General features: G+C 48.4%; 1 pseudogene across 1 annotated transcript; it reads left to right on the plus strand.

The window, feature by feature from the left end:
* Positions 1-960: 960 nt before the first annotated feature.
* Positions 961-1,872, plus strand: LOC308041715 (olfactory receptor 14J1-like; annotated as a pseudogene). The gene has a single exon. The product of its transcript is annotated as an olfactory receptor 14J1-like (transcript).
* Positions 1,873-8,065: the final 6,193 nt, after the last annotated feature.

An 8,065-nucleotide genomic window follows, 5' to 3' on the forward strand; every position in this document is an offset into this window, starting at 1 on the left:
GACTGTGTGAGCTGGGGGGAGGCTGCATTCTGTCTTCTGGGTGTTTGCTGAACAATGGTCTGACTGTCCCTTTAGCAGATCCCATCTTCAGAAGCCTGACTCTGCTCTGCCTGTCCTGCTGGGCTCACGAGCTGCCCCCAGAAAGGCTCAGGTCTGCTGTAGGATCCCACGAGTGCTGAGCCTTTCCTTGGGCTCTGCACTGTCCTCTCAGGGTCCTTTGCTTCTCTCAGTGATGGGTCATACCTTGCTCTCTCCATCACATCTCCACCTCTGGGCTGGGACAAAGAGTATTCAGGTCTGTCCTTTCAAACAGTGCTCCCCTGCTCCTGTATGAGTCCAGCTGTTTGAGTTTTTTTTAAAGAGCAATTTGTATATAAAGACATCTTCAACACAGCACCAGTGATAGCACAGGGGAGATGAGTAAAAAACCTGACAGACACTTTTGCTCTCCTGACTCTGCACTGAGCTACAGAGAGCTGAGCCCTTTCGCCTGTCCTGTCTCAAGATTCTTCCCATTTTCAGTCATATAAATCCCTATTTCTACCCATAAGTAACACATTCCACAGATGTCATGGTGGAAAGTTAAAAATACAGAAAAAGTTCACACAAAGATACGTGAAACATTTCCTGTGGAGACCACACCCTTTCAAGTAATGAGTGCACACACAGAACGTTTCCATTAAAGCTGGATTATATCTGACATTCCTTGGGAATGTCAGAACTGTCAAAAACCAGCTCCCATGTCCCCACTGCAGCAGAGCAAAGCTGGCTGCTTGGCAGCACACGGGCAAAGGTCCTGCTCCCCTCAGCACACTCAGCCAGCAAAAAACAGAGAAAGGAAATGTATTTCAGTTGGGGATGATTTCTACAGAAATCAGTGGCTTTGGTTAGAGGAGTCTGCTCTCATTTGAAGTTGTAATTTCCTTTATTGTACAGAGTCCCCATGCCAAGAAACAGCCAATGTCCAACAGCAGCTCCATCACCCAGTTCCTCCTCTTGCCATTCGCAGACACACGGGAGCTGCAGCTCTTGCACTTCTGGCTCTTCCTGGGCATCTACCTGGCTGCCCTCCTGGGCAACGGCCTCATCATCACCACCATAGCCTGTGACCAGCACCTCCACACCCCCATGTACTTCTTCCTCCTCAACCTCTCCCTCCTTGACCTGGGCTGTATCTCCACCATTGTCCCCAAATCCATGGCCAATTCCCTCTGGGACACCAGGGCCATTTCTTATATGGGATGTGTTGCACAGTTCTTCCTTTTCCTGATTGTAGGAGAGTATTTTCTCCTCACAGTCATGTCCTACAACCGCTATGTTGCCATCTGCAAACCCCTGCACTACGGGACCCTCCTGGGCAGCAGAGCTTGTGTCCACATGGCAGCAGCTGCCTGGGCCAGTGGGTTTCTCAATGCTCTGCTGCACACGGCCAATACATTTTCACTGCCACTCTGCAAGGGCAATGCTGTGGACCAGTTCTTCTGTGAAATCCTCCTGATACTCAAGCTCTCCTGCTCCCACTCCTACCACAGGGAAGCTGGACTTCTTGCTTTAAGTGCTTTTCTATTTTGGGGATGTTTTGTGTTCATTGTGCTGTCCTACAATGCAGATCTTCAGGGCTGTGCTGAGGATCCCCTCTGAGCAGGGACGGCACAAAGCCTTTTCCACATGCCTCCCTCACCTGACCGTGGTCTCCCTGTTCGTCAGCACTGGCACGTTTACCTACCTGAAAACCTCCTCCTGAATCTGGTGGTGGCAGTACTGTATGCACTGGTACTTTCAACACTGAACCCTTTCATCTACAGCATGAGGAACAAGGAGCTCAAGAGTGCTCTGAGGAAGTTGATGACCGGATGTTTTCAACAGCCATAGACTGCCTGTTTCCTCCCGCAAAGGTGTAGGTCATGACAGGCCAAGTCTGTCTTTCCTTCTTTACTTTTTACCTTTTTTAACACTTGTGATGTTTTTCTCTTGAATGAAATGTCACTATTCATCCCCTTCTCCTTAATTATCCACCCATTTAGTGTGACCAAAAGACATTGTGTAAATGGGGAGTCTCTCGTATTTAAGTGAAATAAATGAACATGTGCCAACTTTTTTTTTTTTCTGAGATTCATCCTCATTGTGTCAGGGATGAATGGGAAATGAAAACACCTTCCTGGCAACACCAGCTTTGGGAAGGCTGCTCTGTGCCTGGAGCAGTAAGAGCTCTTGAGGACCTCAAGGGCCAGGGATTTTGTGTTGGGCAATCACATGGAGGGGCTGTGGACCTCTCAGGATCTGCTGGAGAGGAGAGCAAAGGACACAGGTGCCTCCTTTTCCTATTGCTGTGCATGTTCACCCACCTCTGGGGTGACCCCTCTCTGACTCCCAGGAGCTGCTGTGCCCTTCAGAGGGGCAGAGGCTGTGGGGTGACTGCCCAGAACACCTGCAATGGGCACTGGTATGGGACCAGCCCAAACTGGGCTTTGTTGGGCAGAGGGCATCGGGGGTGGAGACAGGGCAGGGGAGGTGGGAGAGACTCGAGGGAGCTTGGATGGGCTGGAAAGTACCTGGGAGAGAAAAACATCAGCCTGTATCTCGTGCTGCATGGCCATGCAGGGTGAAGACTCACACCAGGGGTTGTGGTGCAGAGCCAGGGCTTGTGGGAGGGATCAAAGTCATGCACGTGCAGGAGAGAGGAGGCTGCTCTGTGACCTTGTGCTCAGTGAGATGGATCATGAACTGGCTGGATGGCAGAGCCCAGAGGGTTGTGATTAATGGTGCAGAGTCTGTTTGGAGGCCTGTTCTTCCAAAGTTGTTCTAAAGAACATGCCGAAGAAATAGACTCTCAAGATGCTCGTTGCTTTGCTTTTTCCTCTGTGGGCTCAGTGTGATGACATCAGGGTCCCAGTGCACTTTTCGTGACACTTAGGGCTGGTTCAGGTGTTGCTTGTTGGTAGCCAGCACCCATGCAGATGGTGAACAAGTCTGAGTCACTCTGAGCACCCTCCATAGCCAGCTTGAGTGGAGGTGGTCAGTGGCAGTGGCCACCATCAATTGGGTCTGCCTCCCAGCCTGACCAGTATGACCCTGCAGAGTCACAACAGTCCACACACCACAGCCCACTTGAGCTACAGAGCAAAATCCCCAACTTCGGGGCTGTGGGGAACATGGGGAGAGGATGCAGGAATGGCTGGCCAGGCCAGTGCAGGTGCACTCTGTGGGGAGAAGGGATGTCCCAGGAGAAGAGCAGGGCACAGTGTGTGTGCAAGAGAGACATGGAAATAGTCTGTCATACTGCTGGGTACCAGCTTGGGGCTGTTCTTTCTTGGAACCACCATTTTGATCACTGTCCTCTCACCACAGCTGGGAGACCTATATGGAAGGACACTAGGTCAGAAGTCCAGGTGTGCACTCAGATGAGATGTGAGCATGCACATCCTGTGTGTGGGAACATGTACTATAATAAGCACAAATGCCATCAGCTGTTGCTGCAGAGGCCATGGAGGCCTGTGGGACAGGTCACTTCATGTTGAGAGTAACTTCCCTGAGAAATCACCTAAATGTAGCACTACAATGTGCTTCCTTGAACCAAGGTCCTTGTGTCCTCCCTGGAGACCTGCTACAGCTGCACCACCCAGGCCCAGTTGCTGCCCAGCTTCGTGGCTGATGACAGCATCACCTCTGCTCACAGACATGTTAGGACTCTTTCTACAACTCCTGCATGCATTGTTTACATTTTAGAGCCGATTCTCCCCTTCCTGTTCACATGGGCATCCCATGAATGTATCACTACCCCAGTGTAGACAGGCATAAGGCCTTCTCCACCACCTCCTCTCACCAATGCCACTGTTTTCTACAGCCATCTCATCCTTCACTGTGGGATGCCCAGAACAGCCTTCCCAAGACAGTTTGACAAAGCCTTTTTTTCTACACCATCCTCACATCCCTGCTCAATCCCCTCATACACAGCTTAAGGACCAGAAAGGTTGGGAAGAAGTGGAGCACAGAGAAAATTGGTCAGTAAAGCTTGGAGGTGCACAGAGAGCCCATCAACATGTTGGCCTGCTGTTCTCTTCTGAACAGGCCCAGAGGACCTGGACAGCATTCGCTGTGTCCCAGAAACTCTCCTGGAAGTTTGGGATATGGAGAAAACTTTTGGTGTGGGAAGGGACAGTAAGGTGCTGGTGGAACTGGCTGGTGTCACTGTGAGACATCTCTCAAACACCTCAGAAAAGTCACGGTTCCGAGGGAGATTGCATGGTCCTCTGAGAAAGAAAATATAAAAAATGACTTATCATAGAATAACTGTGGTTGGAAGAGATGCTTAAAATCAGAGTCCCACCGTAACCTAAATCTGGCACTAAACCATGTCCCTAAGAACCTCATCTACACATCTTTTAAGCACCTTCAGGGATGGTGACTTTACCACCTCACTGGGTAGTCTGTTGCATCTGCAAACTCACTGAGGGTGCACTCAGTCCCTTCATCCAGATCATTGGTAAAGAGATTAAACAGAACTGACCCCAATACCAAACCCTGGGGAACACCACTCGTGACTGGCCACCAACTGGATTTGGTTCCGTTCACCACAACTTTTTGGGCCCAGACATCCAGCCAGTTCTTTATCCATTGCAGATACACCGTCCAGGCCATGAGCTGCAGCTTCTCTAGGAGATGCTGTGGGATATGGTGTCAAAGGCTTTACTGAAGTTCAAGTACACAACATCCACAACCTGCATGATGGATTCACTCCCCCACAACAGCCTTTCCCTCATCTGCTAAGCCGGTCACCCTGTCATAGAAGGAGATCAGGTTGGTCAAGCAGGACCTGCCTTTCATAAACCCAGCTGCTTGGGCTCTATTGCTTGTCTCATATGTGTGACCTCACAGTCCCTTGTTCCTGCTGTAGGTCTGTCCTTTCCAGAGGCAGAAGTGACCTCACAGTCCCTTCCAGAGCCATTGGCTTCCTACTGGACTATGAGTTCCTGAGACACAACTGACCGCATGACATCGTACCCAGCCATCACCCCCCTTGTGGTGCAGTGTGTGAGCAGATAAAACTAAGCTGGTTTCATCAAATTTATCTAATAGATTTCCTACCAAGGGTTTGAGAGGAGAAACATGCCTTGTGCTGTATTTACACTGGGGCATTTTATATCTCTGCTTCTGCCTCTCTGTTTATTCTTCTTCCTCTGTGTATTCTGACTTGAAAGAGCTCTCCAAGGAAAAGAGTAATGGAATCCTAAATAACGTATGTTGCAAGACACCCCTGAACATCATTGTGCTGTGTTTAGTTGTCTCTCCAAGTCCCCAAAAGCTGTCAGCTTGGGGTGGGCAGGTGTTTGGGAGGAGACATAGGTGGGACAACTTACCTCAGTTGACCAAATGGATATTCCGACCATATGACATCATGCTCAGCAACAAAAGCCAAGAGAAAGGAGTGGGGAGAGAGAGGGGATGACATTTGTTATTGAGACATTAATCTTCCAAAGTTACTGCTACGTGTACTGAATCATTGCCTCTCAGGAGGTGGCTGGACATGGTCTGCTGATGGGAAGCAAAGAATAAATGTCCTTTGTTTATGTTTTGCTTCTGCATGTTGCCTTTGCTTTTTGCCTCTTTTTTTTTTTAGTTTGGTGTTTTGTTTTGTTTTGCTTTGTTTTTTCCTTCCCTCACTCCACAAATGCCTTTATGTTGACCCATGAGATTTTTCTCAGCAGGCACCAATTCCCATTTGCTTTACTTGGAGAACCAGCTGCACACAGGCACAGGAGGACATTTCTTAACTGCCAATACATCTAAAAGACAGGTTTAGTTCAGAGAAAATCAAGCCCATTCCTCAGCTGCATTAGGTCCACATTATTTCCTTTGAATTCCAGTTCCAACAGTGGAAAAATCTTACACCAGCAGAAAACACATTTTCATGTCAAGCACAGATGCCAAAACCCCTCAGAGCACAGCCTACTTGCACCTGTTTGTCCAGATTTGCTCTTTGCACACAGAGAGTCACACACTGAAGTCACAGCTCCCTTGAATCACCAAGGGAAGCAGACAAACTGAAATTAAATGCTCTTTTTTTTTGGACATTAAAATTGCTCAAATCCCAATATATCTGGGTACAAGGGACATCTTCTGGTTCTCTCATTCCCAGCAAATTATGTATGACTCTATTATAGGCGAAGAGAGGGATAAGAGCGGTGTTGGACACCCTGGGTGCAATTGCCCAGGTTTCCTTGTCTAGTCAAGAGAGGGAAATCAGTTGTCTCGTTCAAGATGTCTTAGCCTTCTCTGCCTGCCACCAGCTCCTGCCTCAGAAAGTCTCCTGTAGTTCCTGGGTCACATTTCCCTGTCCCACATAAGGGCTTCAGCTCCCTCTGTGTATCTTGGAGGCGGTGGCCATCTCTGTGTGGGTGACTGCATCAACCTCTGAATGAAGATGTTAGGCTAAAGTTGAAACATATACAGAAAAGATCTCTGTGTAATAACGGTGTAAGAAGTCTTCATTTTCAAAACTTAGAAGCTGATCTATAAATTCTCATTATTTTTGTCATGGGCCATAGATGTGGACAAGCAAGTTGGCACTGCTTTCACTCTATGTAAATATAGATTTTTACAGTCCAGTTCCAAAAGTCCATTCTTCCCAACACTGTGAATGGAGAAATTTTTCTGCAGAGCTGTAAGCCAGCCACGATGTCCCTATGCTGTGTTACTTCAAAGGGCTCATCCATCCCAGGGACTTTGGATTTCCCCTTCTTGGATATCATAAGGGTTCCCTTTGACTCAGCCATCCAGCCTGTTTGTCCTTGAAAAGATAATATTTTGGGGGCTGGTGTGAAAAGCCTTGCTGGTGTCCTGGTTGAATACACCCACTACTCTCCCTTCACCCACACATGTGGTCCTTTCATCTCAGGAAGCAGTGAGGATGGTCATGCATAATCTGACCTGGGTTCACCCAGTCACCTGCTCATTCACACACCCAGAAATGCAATCCAAGAGTACATGCTTTGGTATATGTCCCTCATCCAAAGTGAAGCTAAGCAGCCTTCAGCTCCCCAGGTCATGCCCTGAGCCTTGTTGAAAGGTACATGCAACATTTGCTTTTTGCCAGTTGCCAGGGAATTCCCCCAGTCTCCGTGACTTCTCTTAAACAGTGCAGACTGATCTCACTGTGACATCATCTTGCTCTCTCAGTACCCTTGGATGCAGCCCCTCTGCTCCCACGGACAAGTAAGGATTGAGTTTGCTGAAGCAACCTGAGACTTGATTCCTGTCCACCATTGGCTGCTCTCCAGAGACCTACCTTGAGCTAAAGGCTTGAGAGACTGTTGGTGAAGTCTAAGGCAAAGACCACATAGACTATCTCACCTCTCTGTCTCACCTCCTCCATCTACGCGCACTTTTACTGAATGTTGAGGAAGGTACTTCAACTAAGTTGGAGGTGCTGCAGAGGATAAGCTGATCTGCAGCCTCCATAAAAACGGCTGCTATAAAGAAAAAAATTAGGTCATTGTCATAGGAGACTCCCTTCTGAAGGGAACAGAAGGCTCAATACGCAAATGAGACCCACTTAGGGAAGTCTGCTGCCTCCGTGGAGCACAAGTTAGAAAAGTGAAATCTTCCTGCCCTGATAAGGCCCTCAGATAATTATCCACTACTACTTTTTTCAGGTAGGCAGTGATGAGACTGCAGTGGGAACTGCAGAGGGACTTGAGGACCATGGGACAACTGGTTAAGCCATCAGGAGCAAAAGTAGAATTTTCCTCTGTCCTCCCATTTACAGGATGTGATGAGGAAAGATATGGGAAGACTGAGCAGATACAGCCAGACCTGGCTGTGGGACTGGTGTCACCAACAGAATTCTGGGTTTTTTGATCATGGGTTGGTTTACATGGCATGTGACTTGCTGGTGACAAATGGGACTCACCTGTCTCAAATGGGGAAAAGGATTCTGGGGTAGGAGTTAGTAGGGCTCATTGAAAGTGCTTTAAACTAGATTTGAAGGGGGAAGGGGAGAAAACCCTGTGGCAGAGGCAAACCCAAGAGTCGGATGCCAGAATTTGAAAGAAGGGATGCTAAAGAG

This window comes from Nesoenas mayeri (genome assembly GCF_963082525.1).
Source record: "Nesoenas mayeri genome assembly, chromosome: 6".
NCBI lineage: Eukaryota > Metazoa > Chordata > Aves > Columbiformes > Columbidae > Nesoenas > Nesoenas mayeri.